Raw genomic sequence first — 18239 nt, forward strand, 5'->3', positions numbered from 1 at the left:
ATCGATTCGTTCGTTTTTCGCACATCACTAACAACGTATTTGTTTGCTTAAAATTGAAGTTTTTCTTCTAAATTGAATTTCTTAAACCAAGAATCACCATTGATAAACTACCACTTTATAATATATATTTGCTGTCCGGAGCAGGTTGGCATCTCTGTAATCGATAAAACCTAATGAATAATAGTCGTATAAATGGGATAGTTTTCTTATTTTATTGAAATAGCAAAAACACAACTCCATATTTTAATTTTAATCTACCAGTAACTCAAGATATCAATTTTTTCGCATATTTATAAATAAGGATATTACTTATATATCTCTCTATTCAAGTCTACTACTAAAACTTTCTGCGCAATGATGTATATTTTGAAATGTGATAGGATAGACCCTACGAGCCATACAATAATGCTAAGCATAATAGAGGGTTTACAGACTCAAAAGATAACAACGCCTTCTTCTTGAAATCTGATAAAGTGAAGGAGTTAAATTGTTACCTCTCTGTCACTGTTACTTCTGTTAGTGTTACGCAAAAGTAGCAACGTCTGTGTCAGGCAAATATAAATTTAATCAATAATATATATTTTAAATAATTCTATTAATGTTGTAAAATCTTGGTTATTAATCTATAATAAAAAATTTTAATAAATTAATCAATCTAAAGTGAATTTAAAGAATTTGGTAATTTTTTAATTAATTTTTAAAAGTAATTAATGTTTAAAATTATTTAGCGTAATTATACATAATATTCATTGTAATAATAAGCAATTAATGAGTTTTAATGACTAATATTTGAATTTTTTGTGATTTTTCGAATATTTTAAAATGAAATTTTTTTTTTTTTATATAATCTATAAAATTAAGTCAAACCACAGAATTTTTTGCAATTAAAACTTTTACAATGTAACTCATTATTGTAACATTATTATCGTAACAAAAATTTCTCGAAATTTAGATAGGTGAATTATTAGTTCTTAATAACTGTTTTTGATTACATCAATTTAAATTGGTATATTAAAAAATTTTGGATATCTTATTTCGAAGAATATTTATTTTTTCATTTATATGTACAGCAGTGTGAATATACAATGATAAGTAATCTAACGTTGTTAGACATTTAATATGACTAAATTAAATAAATTTAAAATATTATTGCTGTATTAATAATTTTTTTTCCTTTTTTAAAGACAGGAGTGCAAGGTTTGAAAATAAAAATCTATATATTTATTTTGGGCATAAAATCCGCATTGCCTTCCGTTGCGCCGACTACTATCGGCAAGACGCAAAATCGGTTTTAAACTTGCAATTTAAAACAAAAATAAAACATACGTAAATGTTTGCTTAGGGGTGGCTAGAAGTTAAACCTTTCAAGTTGGTTCTTTTGTGATGGTTTTTTTTTTAAAGTGTTTTTGGCCGCTGCCCGGATGTCGCCAAAACTAGCGATTATTCTGCCACGATAAGGAAAGCACCCCTTTATTTCTCAATATTGTTCAATTTTTGAATACGGGCATTTCTGGAATTTGATGTTTATATTTAATGTTCATCTGGCAGGTATTAATTTCGTACAGAAAAATATTTCTCAACAAGAGACCTAGTAAAGTTGAAACCAACAAATGGCTCGACAAATTATTTTTTTATAATAAAATAATAATAAAACAATATTAAATAATATGAAATTAAATAAAATAATTTTTAGTCCTTACTCCTAAAGGCCACAGTTGGACTAAGTGATTTTATTTTATTTGTTATTTTAAAATGAAATTTTTTTCAAGACTATACAATCATTTCAAGACGTTTCTCATTCAAGACTTTAGAATCATTTCATTGGCGACGCTGCTCCACCGCCGTGGCTTCGCCGCAAGTGCCCACTGGGTGACGAGAAAAGAGTAGCAGTTCTGGCATTTCTGTGGCCAATGAGACAAACCCCAAGTGCCCACCATTAAAATAAGTTTTAAAAAAAACAATCATTTTAATCAATTTAGGGTTTTACTCCTTCAAGTTTTTGTTGAAGTTTTGTTCAAGTTTTTTTTTATTCTTTCAAGTTCTTTTTGAAATGATTCGCAACTGTTAATTATGTGTATACCACATAAACATACAAAGCCGGGATGAATCACTCAGGAAAGCATTTCTATCCAAATTTTTTCGCAACATTCAACATAAGGATTTTCAGCTACAGGATCGAACGTTTGCTATCATAATCGAACTCAGTTTTTGAAGAGAGTTAGTCATTTCCATTTTCAGTGTCTAGCAGTCCATTACAGAATTGAATTGTTCCTTTCAATTTGATTACTCTGATGATGAATCTAAAATTATAAGAGAAAAAATAATATTTTTCAAGAAACTAACAAAAATGTTGTTTCAATATGTGTATGTTTTATATTATAATTTAGATTCAAAGTAAAACTGTTAAATTTATAGTGTGCGTTATCTATGATACTTAAATCCAAAAAATTAATATTTATTCTATCGTCATTATCATCACTACTTCCTAGGGGTAAATACTATTTGACAAAATGGAAATTTTTTTTAAAATTAAAGATAGTTAACTCATCAAATTTGTTAATTAGTGCAATTTTTTCATAAAAGTGTAAAAATAAGTTAGCAAGACGTGACAAAATAGTAGACCCTTGTTGCATTCCATTAATTTGAATTTTAAAAGAAATTTCCTTACTGTAAATGTAATTAATAAAGCATTAATAAGTTAGATTTTATAACATTCAAAATTACATTTAGGGATATTTCTATAATCATAGTAGAAACTCAAAAGAAAATCTATTAGTTTAAAAGGGAAAAAGCTATTAAAGAGATCGTGGAAATTAAATGTCACAATAAAATTAATTTTAGTTTGCTTGATAAATTCTAAAATATATTGATTAATAGTGATAATACAGGAAAAATCTTCTTCAATAATATCGTTAATAATTTTATTTAAGTACTAGAAGAAAATAGTGGCATGCTTAGTTAAGTAAAATTTAGACTCACAAGTGATTGTCCTAAATTTAATAGGATTTAATTTTGGACTGATATTTAAGAATAAAAATTGTTCATTATTTATTTTAATTTTTAACCTTTTTACCGAAAGCAAATTTTTTTATGTTAATATTTTTATTTAAAATATTGAGCTTAAAAGTTTAGTTAAAAATAAATTCATGAGTAAAAAGTACATCATAGTATATTTTACAGAAGATTGCATAATTATTTTTAGCTTAGTTAGCCTATTTCTATTCAGTTAATAAAAGTTAAAGAGAATTTATTCGAGATCTTTAGACAAAATTTGAGATCATTAATAGAGCCCATTTGAATTTAGACAAATCATTTCAAACTCGGTGGAATAGTTTGTAAATAATCAAACATTAAAATTGTTGTAAATTTAAAATTTAATCTCTCGAGTACTATTTGAATGATTTCGTCAAAAATTTGCCTTTTGCCTCCTGTAAGTTCATCCTTTAAAAAGATGTAAAACTTTTTACACCTCACAATTAAAAATTTGATCTTACTATTATGCAATAAAATAATGAAAAAAACATAACTAAAATTAAGTTTTTGGAAAGAATTATCTTTGGAAGAAATTTTACAACTGTGGGCTAAAATATATCGAATATTCCGGCTATATTGTAAAATACGCAAAAATTAAAACTCGCACTAAGTAGTTAAGAATTTCGACAGCTCTCCGGAACTTCAATCACTTCAATTTTGACCTCTCTCCATGTTTTGAGGGTCCAGAATCCAAATCCGTGTAAAAGAAATGTTTTGTTTGTTCAGAGACCGAATGTCCATGTTTTTGACTTCGTAACTTAAACATCGATTACATCATGGATACACCGATTACAGCAATGAAACAGCGTATATAATGTTAGGAGTTTGAACTATTCATACTGAAGAAAAGTAGCAACGTTCTCAATCCTTGCTAAATCCGATCAATTATATCAAAAGTTATTCAAAGTGTTATATATTTATTTACAGTGAAACCTCTCGGGAGCGACCATCCTCTGTTCCACTATGAAATCGATTGTTGATGGAGGTCGGTCGGTTCTTAACGGTTACCTTAATTTACTTCAAAATGATTTTGAAGGCACGTAATTTTTCACAAACGAATTTAAATTTAGTCAGTGTTGATTTGCTTTGTTTATCTTAAAAGAATTAAAGAGAAAGTATAGTTCATTCACCAGGACTTGGCACTTGGCTCCACCTCCTCGGACGCAGAGATCATTTCAGCGCGGGGGAGTAAGAGGAAAAACATTTCCCCGTTTGAAATGGAGATAACCTCAAATGCGCGCAAAGCCTCCACACGGTTTTTCTTAGGTAGTCCGATCAAACCATTATGTAGGCAAACCAGTTTATGAAAGAGCCCTTTAATAGAAAAATCTAGTAAAAATAAGAAAGTAGTAGCAAATATAAGTCTAAAAATTTGTTTAATTTTTGAATATGATTAGTTTGTCTTATTTACTTATCTACCACTACAGATTCAATTCTCAAATATATAAGACAAATTACTCTCAGTCACTTTTAAAATCACATATGCTCCTTTGGAATATTTAGGCCTCAGATGCCCAGTTCTAAAACAACGAACGAACTTTTAAAATCACCCACCCCCAATCCAGTTCGACTCAAGCCTCTGCAGAGTGCGGTTGTGTTGAAACTAGCTCTGTGCGCACAATGTCTTATCAACGTTTTTCCCGAAGTGGGAAGCGGCGGACCGAAAGGCCCGTGCAGCAACCCGAACCTAGTTAAAGATTTGCGATGCTGGAAACTGACGAAGAACGATTGGAGTTCTGCTCTACATTTGCTAATCAGTGCCTCACTAAAGAAATCATTGATGGACAATTTGAGATCATTAATGGTTTAATGAAACGGCAAAAAACAAACGGAGAAAAGCCATCCTTAATGCACGAATTTAAAGTGAAAGCTCTCAACATCAGAAGAAATGAACTATTCCCTGAGGAGTCTGAAAAGGAAATCATGCCTATGGAAACAGTCACGCTGAACCAACCAGATAAGCCGAAGGAATCCTCAGGGATAGAAACTACTTCCAAAACGAAATCTCCAGTACCGGAAAACAACTCGGAGCTTAGTGAAGAGGCCTCGGCCTCAGAAGCTGAACCCCAGACCCAAAACCAGAAAGAACAGCCAGCCAAGAGGAGGAAACTCAGGGATAGAAACTACTTCCAAAACGAAATCTCCAGTACCGGAAAACAACTCGGAGCTTAGTGAAGAGGCCTCGGCCTCAGAAGCTGAACCCCAGACCCAAAACCAGAAAGAACAGCCAGCCAAGAGGAGGAAACTCAGGGATAGAAACTACTTCCAAAACGAAATCTCCAGTACCGGAAAACAACTCGGAGCTTAGTGAAGAGGCCTCGGCCTCAGAAGCTGAACCCCAGACCCAAAACCAGAAAGAACAGCCAGCCAAGAGGAGGAAAAGGAAGAAGAAGAAGCAAACTCATGGAACCACTACAAAGACTACTAACAGCCCTTCTACTCCTGAATCCCTCCCAGTACCTGAGCCTACTACTGTCACTTCTTTGGAACCCAAGGAGTCTGCAAAGATTCTCATCCGAGGGCTTCCAGTCGACTTCAAAATAGAAGATATTTCTCTAGAAATAGAGAAATCAGGCATCAATTCACATAGAACTATCCAGTTCAAGAAGAGGGTGGGTGAAGCCTATAGGCTCCTCCCCCTTTTCCTCGTCATCACTCCACTGGCCAATCAGCAGAGAGTTCACTCCATCCAGAGTATCATGCAGATTCCCATTACTACCGAGAAATTTCGTGGCGACCGCCGGCCCATACAGTGCTTTAAATGCCAAAGATACGGACACACTCAGCGCTCCTGTGCCAATCAGCCGAGATGCATGAAATGTGCAGACTGCCACTACTCATACCAATGTGAAAAAGACAGAAATTCTCCCGCCAAATGCGGTAACTGCGACGGGAGCCACACCTCTATCTTCACTGGGTGCGAGGCCCGCCCCAGTGGAAAAAGACAACAGTCCAAGGACACACCTGCATCCACAGCTCATCGCCTGGTCTCACTTGTTAAAGAACTGCAAGAGCTCCTAAAGAACCAAGAAGTCACAAGCCTACTTCAATCTCTACTGAATGGGGTCTCCCCATCACAATGATGACTCTCACGCCACAACTCATGCCCATCTCCACTGATGTAGCCTCATCTTAGTAATCTCATCTCATCCTCATTCCAACCACAAGGAATTACCTCATCGACATCATCACAAGATGAGGGGGTAAAGGGCCGTTCCGGCCTCAGGCACCTCAAACCACCTCCCAGACTAGACTAGACTAGACTTTTAAAATAGAATTTGGTTTCATGAGCTCAAACTGTTCACTTGTATAATAGTCCGCGCAGACTACTTATTAGAAACCGTGTGGAGGCTTTCTGATGTAGAAGGTGATGGCCAAACACAAACAGTGAATTCTTTTTCAGTCACTTACTTCGCTTTATCATCAGCTATTATACCTTTAGTTATTCTAGCTAATTTATATTTAAAACTTTTTCCCAACAAAATATCTCAAAGAGAACAAACTATTCAATAAAAGGAGAGAAATATCAACAAGTTTATGAGATAAAATGCACATGTTCAAAATATGCACATGAAGAATGCGAAATAAATATTTTTGTCATACGATCGCCAAATAACAGCCTTGTTCACATCCTTCTCCCCAAAATAGCGAAATAGTATCATTCGATACCACGTGATGAAGGCGGAGCCAAGTGCCAACTCCTGGTGAACGAACTATATATTGTTTACCTAATTAAATTATTTACATCGAGATTTTTTTAGATATTTGCCAAGCAGTTACAGCGCAATAATTCAAAAAAGTAGAGCATGAAATTTTCCTTTCCCCAAAACAATTAGACTTAAAATTTTGTATTTCGTCATTTAAAAAGAAATTATGAAAAACGGGTTAATCTTATTACCTTACAATCAAAAATGAAGCTGAGGCCGAAATTTAAGCAGTGATTTTGCTTTATTATATTTTAAGTTGTAAATCATTGCCTTTTCGCTAAAAAGAATGCAAATTTAAATTATGAATCAGTAGAACAATCTATTATAAATTTTTTTTTTAGAATTACATAATTTTAAAATAATATTTCAAGACCCTATTAGTAATACCAAAAATATAAAAAGTTGAAAGGAAAGGACGCAATTCAGGAAATAATATTATCTAATAATTCCCTAAATATACATATCACAAATATCTTTTTCTTTAAAGAAAAATTTCAATAAATAAATTTCAATTTCTGTGTAAAGCCCTTTTTATTATCTTAAAAGAAGTAACTAACTAAAGAAGAATCTTCTCTACTCTGTTATTGCAACATTAAACGTCTTTTCAAGGGATTGAACAAATAACTTTAGTAGTAAGTGATCTCAAGATATATACTCGAATTCGGTGCTTTCACAAACTATAAACAAATAATTCTTAATATTTTCTTTTAACTTGGTGGAGAACATGAATTGAATGCCATCTGCAAGACATGGAACCACAAATGGAGGAGGATGGAAAGCAATGGTACCGTCCCTAAACTCTAATTGAGAGTAAAGAGGAATATTCATGTATGCTTTTTATACATATGCACTCTTTCCATTTTCTGAAAAGTTAATCGTCCAAAAAATTGTGAACTTTACTTTAGAGAGTAACGCCTACTTTCTCTTCTATTCTTTCCTCTGCAGTACAAACATCTTGGGTATGGTTATAACATCTTCAATGAAACCACGAAAATTGCGAATAAAATTTACTTTTCGAAAATACGCATTATGTACGCAATGTTAAAACTGTTAAAGATTTTTAAAAATCCAGAATATTTCGAAAATTCTTCCTTATTTATGCACTTACAAGGAAGGATGAAATATCATAACCTTAATAGAGTTCCGGAAAAAATAGAGTTTCATACCATCACTACAGGCTATTGTATTTTCTTTACATTCCCATAGATAAAACCTATTGAACAATAGTCTAAAAACATGATAAGGTTTCTAATCTCATTAAAATATCAAAAACACAACTTAAAATTTTAATCTACCAGTCATTAAATATATTAATTTTAATAAATTTTTATTAGCAAATTATTATCATAAAATGCACATTTCCGCGTTTACTAAAACTTTCTGCTTATTATGAGAGCGGAAGGTGAGCGAAATAATTAAGTTAACTTCATTCATTCATAATAGATAGATTTTATGGGAAAGTAAATTTTTTTCTGTAACAAAACACATTTAGAACATGGTTTTTTCTATTGGTGGACAATTATAATATATTGATTCTATGAAAAAAGGCTATATTCAGAGATGCCAACCGCTCCGGACACGCCAAAATAATTTTTAAAAAAACGGTAAATAGCTACAAAGTAAATTTTGCAAATATTTGACTATTTTCATTTGGTTTTTAAAAGGTAGAGCATGAGACTGAGGATGGTTTCGGAGTCCCTCTCAGCGAAGAGGGCACTCCTTCATCTGCTATAGTGCCCGAGGGCGTCTGGAATAATGGCTGTAGACTGATGGGGAGAAGATGTGATGAATCTATGTCTTGTTTTTGGTAAGAAGAGATCGGAGAAGCTGAACTAGCTCCTCGTTCTGCTCTTGCATTTCTCGAAAGATTTGGTCCTTACATGGTCTTCCTCTAACTACGACCCAGATGACCCTAATTGCAGGAAACGGTCTAAGGCCATTCTTCATTAGTATAAATTTTTTCAAGACATTGCTGGTTTCGAACAAAGTAATGGTGAATTAAATAAATCAAACAATTATAACTCCGCCCACAAATAAACTGCTAAAGAATTACTTTGATTACCAGTTTTATCTTTGTACCCCGGTTGATGCGGTTTTATGCTGTCACGTATTAGTGACAGTCGGCGCGAAAGGGTTAATAAGGAATTTGAGTTTTCTACTGTTGTGTAGATTCTGCTTCTGAATATTTTCTGCTATCTCATCTGTTGGTGGGGTTGCAGGTGTGGCTACAGGCTCGCTAGTGTTGCTGGAATGTCTATACTATCTGTAGTTTGTGAAGGAAGATTTTTCTTCTTCCTTTACCTCTTCTTTTTTGGAGGCTCAGTTTCGTCCTCTTTTTGTTGTTCTTTCTCCTGCTCAGGGATCTATTTTTCAATTTGAGAAATTTTCTGTTCTGTGGAAATTTCAGCGCAAGTTTTAGGCGTAGGTGCAAAGCTCGCACTTTTACTTCAAGAACGGCCTTACTAGCTCTAACTAATATTGGAGCATTTCTTTTTGCGAGATATTCTAAGACATTTGTTATTTTCTTTCCTCAGTTTTTGCAGTGAATTTACAAGAATTTAAAACTATTATCGAAATGCCAGTTTGCGCGATTGCAACTTGCAAAAATTCTGATAGAAAAACAAAAGGAAAAAATATAATTTTTCGCGCGTTCCCTAAAGTAAATGAACAACTATGTAAAGAATGTATTCCGAAATGACACAGTTAATATAAAACAGCAATACGTTAAGAACAATCGATAAGAACTTTTATATAAATGCCTTATCTAAATAGAAACCGCCTCGTTACTTCAAAAGGAAAGGCATGTGAAAAAAATTTAAAAAATGGGTAAAGTCAAGGAAAATTAAAATGTAAATAAAATGTATAAATAAAATATATAGTTGGAATTCTCCAAATTTCATAACATATTTATGATTTTTTTTAAAAATTATATTCTCTTAAATTTAAATATCTATAAATTATATCATAAATTTAAATATCTATAAATTATATCATAAATTTAAATATCTATAAACAATTGTAAAATTTCTAATGTCATTATGAACCTAAATTATTATTTTGTTTCAGTAATTAGCGTTTAAGGTTGATGTTTCCTAATGATTAAGTATGAACAAATTGCTATTAACGGCATATTTTAAAATCAGGGATTCTAAATTTAACTCAACTTATTGTTAGAATGGAATAAGTAGATAAAAAAAGTGTCGATATATGCTTTCCTTTTTCTTAATAATTAAAGTTAAAACTGAACTTTTTAAAATAAAGTATTTATAGTGTCATTTTCGCCAACTAGTAAAACATTCTTATAAGCTTAAAATGGTATTTTCTTTTAATATAATGGCCAAGAAAGTTTTTTTGAACTATGTTTATGAACGGAAATAATGTGTTAATTACGTAATGTTTGAAAACTAATAACCAGAAAAAGTCTAACTTATTTTTACAAAGAGAAAGATGTAAAGTTATCATAATATCTTTGCTTGCGATCACCGAGATCTGTGGACACAGTGACGTCATGAGGAGAGAAATCGTTGCTTCAGCTCTAAGAGCGGAGTGAACTAGCCCTTCTATTCTCTTTAGCCCTGAGTTGGCATCACTGAATATAGCCTTTTTCCATGGAACAAAAGCACAGTATATCAAAATTGTCCACCAAAGGAAAGGACGATGTTCTAAAATGAGTTTTCGCACAAAAAAAAATTTATTTTTTCTTTTTGGTTAGTTTTTTTCAAAAAATCTGTGCGTTAAGGACTTAAGTACCATAATAAGAAAAGAAATGAAAATTATTAAAGCAATTAGAAACTATACTTACAGTAGAAAAACGTGCTATACGTCGTTAGGCGTCAGCCGTGGAAGTCATAAATACAAAACCTTTTCTATCGAGAGAGCACGACAAATGTCTAAGTTGCTCTCTCTGTGCTTTTACTAATTATTTTAAACATTTTTTGAAGCTAAATATCTTGAGTTTAATGATTTTAAAGCTTTTAGATAGATTGATGATTTAATTTCATTCAATCGTGATAATTATGATTTTATTTTTAATACTTATCCGAAAGATTTGGTTTTGAAGAAGACTAATGATAATTGCTTAAAAGTTGAATATTTAGATTTTAAAATTGATATTGTTAATAAACAAATTAAAATTGGTGTTTATGATAAAAGGAAGGCCTTTAAGTTTAAAGTTATTTTTTTCTGTAATTTTGAATTTAATGCAAACAGTAAAATTTTCAAAAATTTTGTTTTTCCTCTATGGTCTATAATTAATAAAATTTACAATAATGTTGATAGCTTTCAAGAGGAAGCAAGTAATTTTTTAAAAAATTTGGAAAATAATTTTTTTACTTTCATTTTCTGTAATATTGAATTGAAAATTAAAAAAATATTAACAATTATTAGTTTCGTTTTCTTTTAATAAGGCATGATTAAGTCTCGGCAGATTTGCCCCGGTTAAGCATTTCTACTAATGATGGCAATTGCTTTCTTGCTCTTTTTCTTTTCTACCTTCTGCACATTAAATTAGATGGTACTGTTAGATGGTACAATTTAGTTGAGGCTTTTTAGTTTATTGTGTACTTTGATTTTGGGATTTATTATTTTCAAGTAAGTTTTTAAACATTGTATTCTTTTGTATTAGTTTAGGTGTTATATTGTATTTGGGGTTATATTGTATTTGGTTTTTGTAATTTGTATTATATTTTCTCTCTTCCCGGACTTTGTCAAAAGCTTTGGGATACAGAGAGAGCAACATTTGCCGTGCTCTCTAAATAGAAAAGGTTTTGTATTTATGACTTCCGGGGCTGATACTCCCTGACGACGTCAGCTTCGGTTGTCATATTTTTAATTTTTTAAAATTTTTTCATTGTTTTTCTTTGTTTATTCTTTTGGTTTTAAATACCATTTAAGTGGTCTTAAAATATATTCTCGAAACCGTTACCTTCACAAACTATGAAAAATTCTTCTTCTTGATACTAATATTTTCTTTCAACTTGGAGAAGGACAGTTAGTTACACGTTACTTAAAAGCAATTTGCAAGACGTGGAAGGAGTGAACCACAAGGAAGATTGAAAGCAATAATATCGCTCTTATGCTCTAATTGAGAGTAAAGAGGAATATTCATGTATGGATTTTATATGCACTAATCTCATTTTCTTAAAAGTTTATCGTCCAAAAAAAAACAGAAAAAAAACAATAGTGTTTGGAGTCCCTCCCTGCGGAAGAAGTTAAACTTCGTAACCTGCGACGTTAATTGTAGAAGAATCAGCAGTCGTAGAGGGTGATTTTTTTTCGCATAGTTGNTATTAATAATGTATGTGAATGCGTCATAATGTAATTTCAAGAGAGAAAACCTAACAATCAATTGATATTCACAAGAGACGTACCTTGACATAACCTTAAATCCGTCGCATTGTCCGTGGGATTGTGTTCAATCATTTTTTATAATTGTTATCCACTAAATTTGAAAATAAAAAATACTACCCTAACAGATTATATGTGTATCGAATCAAACTAAAAAAATATTTATAGAAAAACAATATTTTTATGATTTTTATTATTTTTATGCTAGTGAGAACGAAAACAATATGGAAATGAATGAGGGAAAACTGGATCCTACCACGTGATTTCCCGGCCAATAAAAATTTATCGTTTAACGCAACCTTGTTGGAAGTCGCATAAGAAGTATAACTTCAGAAATACATAAAAAGTCTTACTTGTTCATTCCCTTTATTGCTTTTTAATTGTAAACACACTATCAGATAGGAAGAGGAAAGGATAACACGTTAGGATTTCAGAAATTTTTCGTTAAAGAGGGAAAAATTCAAAGGGAAAACACTTGATTCTGCATTAAGTAAATTAGATTTATAGGGTTTTTATTCACCAATGATTCTAAATAAATCAAAGGTTTATGTAATACGAAAATTTGGGTACAGTTACGCCGTGCTGAGCTTTAAAGGAACTTGAAAAAATAATCGGAAATATGTAAAATATAATTTCCGTTTTTTTCAAATTATTTTGTCTTATGCGGAGACAGTTGGCATCTCTGTAGCTGGCTACTCTACAAGTATTTATTTTTACGAAGTACAATCTGAACACTTTCTATCCTGATAAAAATAATAAAATAAAACTAATAATTTATTCTAAATGCTGGTAAATAAGTAGCTGGAAAAGCTGTCACAGGAGTGAAAAACTTTGTGTAAGGGACGAGTTATCTCGTCTCCTGCACAAAGCGAATATTGATGAAAGACGAATATGCTACAGCGAATATTGATGAAAGACGCGTTTTCTCGTCCTTCGCGATGAAAGAGTTCATTGAAAGGAGATTTTACCTAGGAAGAACCTTCTTCGAAAAGCGTAAGAGTTAGCAGTATGACATTCCTTATGAAGATCTCTAACTAAGAAATTTTAAACTGTTATACGAATTAAAATAACCCTGTGTTAACTAAGAGAAATATGTGCTTAAAATTTGTATTTTTTGAAAAGATTACTAATAAAGTATATAAAAATACCAATTTTTTTAAATAACTTTTATGGAATTAGTGCGATTCTTTGAAGATTGTGTATTGTAGGGTAAACTAACCAGGGAAGGAACACTTAAACTTAGCTTGACTTTAAAAGAAATCATAAAAATTTCAAAATTTGTAATTTTAGCTAAATTACGGTGTCAACATATTTGTTATTGAATGCAAATTATGTGAAAAAAATTTTGATAACTTACATATTGTTTTAAGATTTTGGAGGTTCAAATAATAAGCAGTAAGATGATTAAGTGAAGGAACAGTTCTTACCAGTGAATAAACACTTCATTTTCCAGTGAATGAACACTTAATTTTGAGAATGTTTGATGCTCGTTAGGAATCCATAGGCCACACAAATACCTAAAAACAAGATTTTTCTTGGAATTATGACATATAACCACAGTTAAAGTGGAAAATTTTACTTTTTTTTAGTCATGAAATGGAAAGTAAAATATGGTTGAATACAGAATTTTAAAGACAAAAAATGTCATTTTTTTTTTCTCAAAGTTTAATAGTCTGTTCTAAATCATGAATGTTTATCATTGTGTAATCCGATTATGTTTTTATTATTATTATATCACTTTTTTGTTTACTCTTTTCCCCCATATATTTTTAAGCTTTTTTTTTCTTCTTTTTAAGTATTTTTTTTCATTTCGTCATACTTTCTGCTTTAACTTTTTTTAAACTCTTTCAGTCTCCTTAAATTTTCGTTCTTTTTCTGAAGTTAATGCAAAAAGTAATTTATTTCTTTTTCTTTTGATTTGATCGTCCTCTTTTTTTCCAAATTTTTGGCCAATGTAAATGTATCTTCGAAATTTCTTTTGATTTTCCAGTACCATTTCTAGATTTCCTCACTGGATAATAAATGAGAAAAAGGAAATTCGAAGTTTGAGTAAAATTCATCTCTAATTGTCTTATATTTAGTGGGTCTCCAGCAGTACTTACCATTTACTTATGGAACCAATTGCTTTTGCAACTAACAATGCCTCAAGAGATTTTATCTCAAAAACAGTTTTCATTATCAATGTTAGTTGTATCAGCTTCAGAGCTAAAATTAACCAAATGTTTTTTTTTGCAATAAATTCTTCCATATTTCGAAAAGCACAGGCTATTGGATATTTGGAAGATTAAACTCTTCTGTCAATGTTCCTTTAAAAATTTACAATATAACTTGTGAGATTTCCTTCTCAAGCTTCTAAAAAAATAGTGCATCGTTACTCTCGAATTATATGTTTTGTTGATGAGCTGTCTTGCTCATTAACTCTTTGTGTCTGCCTTGCATGCATTTGTTAAAGTAAACGTTTTCAACATCGAATGGAAAAATACCACATTTCATAAAAGCATTTTAACTTCATCAGTTGATGCCTCAAAATCGTATTTAAAAATGGATGTAAAATTCTCTCTACATATTGTTTTACAATTTTTTTGTTTTTAAGATCTAACGGGAGATTTCCATGAATTAGATAGAAAGCTAAACTAGAGATTTTGTTTCGATGAACAAAACTTGCTCAGTTTCAATTTGATATGAGATTTATACCTATCCAGAAAAAGCAATATAGGGAATTTGATAGCCTTTTCAATTAGTTATGGGTAGAAACATTTGCCATATATTCGTAGAATGTTGTTGCGGTCATCGTTTCACTTCATTAATCGCTTTTTCCAATGAAATATACAGCAGGAACTGATTCTGTGTACCTCAAAGAATTCTTCGGTTACGAAAAACTACCAAAGGAGGTACTTTTTCTCCATTAGCTGAAATGTTGGCCAAAACTGTTGTTCTTTCTTTTCCTTTCCTAGGTACTATAGAATATAAATCCTTATAATTTTCAGGGTCAAAGATTTTTCCCGTTTAAGGGCAGTACTCAACATCCGTTTCGATCGCATTGTAAATGCAATCACTTTCTAAAAGAATATTCCAGGGCTACTTCAATGCTAAGGATTCCTCCAAAGTTTTTCATACCTGTCTTTCGAATATTATTCTGACTAAGGGAAGTTTTGCCTTTTGAAATTATCTTCGCATTGCACTGAGTTATCGGTGGATGTCGTCTTAAAAAAAAAGACTTCACCCATTTTTCTTCTGGATGATTGACTGAATTTTTCCTACCAGTTTCCGTCATGACGTTAAAGACCGCAATTGGATAATTTATCTAATTACTGACACAAAAGTCAGCAAAGAAATATTCAATTCAAGCTTTTATTATTATATTTAGTTAGTTTTCGATCTGTAAACATAGTTTATTAAGGTGTCTAACGTATGATGTAACTAACCACTACATTTATAAAGATAAATAATAAATAAATAATAATTATAATTCGTTAATAAATTTTTCAATTAAATTAGCATTTTGAAATGAAATTGTTATAGAAACTATTCATACAACATTTAACTGAATTTTAGATGTCCTCCATATCGCAGAACTACTAATTATCCATGTAAAATCATATTTCACATCATTCACTGGAAAATCTATTCCCAGTGAATGAACCATCTGAACCCAGTGAATGAACCATGAATCTAACGAGTGAAGGAACAGGCGTGGTTAGAAGTTGTTAACCAATTGATACACCTATTCTTCAATGGTTAGAAGTTGTTAACCAATTGATACTCGAACGAAAACAAGTGTAAACCGGTTTCAGTTGCGTAAAACCAATAACACTGTATAGCATCACTTGATAGTTGAGATTTTACTTAGAATCTTACAGTGCTTTTAATATTTTTGCCTGAGACTGAATTTATTTTTCTGATTCTTCGGTGGCATATACAATACGCCACGCATGTATACTTGTGTTAAAATATTAAGCGAGTGTAATTAAGTGTTAAATATTAATAGCAAAGTGAATAGGCCTTACTTTGTCACAACTATGGAAACATAATATTGATAAGCCCACTTAATAATTATTATTATAAACGATTTTTGAACAATTATTGTAATCGATTTTTGTACAATTATTGTAATCGATTATTCAATTCTTCGTGATAGACTGTTGCTATAGTTATACAAAGTCATTGTAGAATTGGGGCATTTGCTACACATATCCATTTTCAAAAATAAGCAATTTAGCCATGATACTTGTCCCGTTCCATTTCTGAGCATTGCCTTTTACCTGTACAGATTCCAAAATAATAAAAAAAACTAATTTTCGAATCAATTGTTAATTTAAGCTACTTTATTTGCTTGGTGAATTCATTTTGTGAATTGGTGAAAAATTGAGTAGAATGCATAGGAGTTTAGTCTACCATTAAAAACTCTTCACTGTAAAATATCTTTCCTTTTCTCTTATTTTTAAATTTTAAACCACCTTTATATTACATATACATTGCGAATATAAACTCAGAATTTTAAACACAAAAATCACTCATTAATCTCAACACCCTACTTAGCCGTTTAATCTGTTTATTTAGTTAATCTTCACTAGCACTCCTATTATGTGAGTGACCTTATGTTTTTGTTAGATATTTTTATTAGCAATTAAATTTAAAACAAGTATTATTATTAGAAAGTTAAGACCATAAATGGCCTACGCAAAAAACATAAAATATATTACAATGTTTGCAAACATCATTAAAAACGTTTAGAATAATGTTTTAAATACTCTTGTCTTCATGGCGACTGAAAAAAAGTTTACAAATTTTTTCAGAATTAGTTTTTTTATGGATGGAGGAAAATAAACTTTTTATCTTCTATCTTTCTACTCTGTTAGTAGTAAAGTAGATAAACATATTTATTTAAGCTGTTTGAAGTTATTATTTTTATTCGAAAACCATCGTCTGCTTTTTTAAAAAAAAATTTTTTTTTTAATTCTTGCAACGCACTTTTAATACAAAATTTATTTAAAAAGAATATAACATCTTGAAAACTTACTCAGATTATATTAATTCGAATTTTATAACTTACACTCATTATTTATTTCTTAGCCTCACAGTAAAGGTGTAGTTCTTTCTCTCAATTTTTTAAAACTATTTTTTCTAATGGACTAGAGCAATTTTCAATGTTTTGTAAAAGTTTATTTTCTTTAAATTTATTTCTTAATTTACGAAGATTTTAAGAAAATCAGAGTCAGGCGCTTAGAAAAATTCAAAATCGAACATTTCAACTAGTGATTCTACAGCCCTAATGTAAAGTTAAAAAGTTTAGCTTCTCTTTTTAAAATCTGCGTATGGAAACCTTGTTTATATAGTGGTGATTTCTGATGTGTTTACATCTTTGTGGTGAAAGAGAGATTTCTCCAGAAATAGACCAAACATTCCAGAATAAAATATGAATAAAAGGAATAAATTAAGGCCATATCAATAAAACTTAAATAGCAAGCTGCATCGTTTTTAATGTAGACAAAAAGCTGCCATATTGTATGTGTCGTGGGGTGTGGTTGAAGGAAGGGCCATGAGGTGTAGATCATCCGCCAACTGCTTGTGCTAGATGTGGTATCTCACCATTCCAATGAAAAACACAGATTTTCGTAGACGAAGAACTCTTCCAGTTTTCTATTTTATTTCGGTTTTAAGAACATGTTCATTTCAGTATACGGCTCATCAATTCACAAGAGCCTAAATTCACCACGTGGATGCTGGATCCTCCCTGTGTGCTCCAGGGAGTAGATAGTAATTTAATTTAAGTCATTGAAATAATAATTGTTTTCTTGCTGAATTACATGATGCATCAAATAAATAATTAGAAGATAAGGAAAAACTTATTACGGTGAAAATCAAAGATTAAACTCTAGAGCACACAGGGGGATAAAAACAAAAATTATCCTGCTGCTGAAAAAGCAACCAACTGCTCGAGATCCACGGGGAATACTGGTCTATCTCCAAAAGATAGCGTCCCCTCCCTAGCGGTTGCAAGAATCTCTAAAGACGAGCTATGAGTCGAGCCCTAGAGATCCTGCAAAGGCAATGAAGAGGGCGCTCCTGTTGGAGACAGCCCAGTATGAAAAGTAAATATTGTGGTGATCCCATGATCACACCACAGTATGGCAATTGTAAATTGTAACTATT

This window comes from Parasteatoda tepidariorum, chromosome 9, assembly GCF_043381705.1.
Source record: "Parasteatoda tepidariorum isolate YZ-2023 chromosome 9, CAS_Ptep_4.0, whole genome shotgun sequence".
NCBI lineage: Eukaryota > Metazoa > Arthropoda > Arachnida > Araneae > Theridiidae > Parasteatoda > Parasteatoda tepidariorum.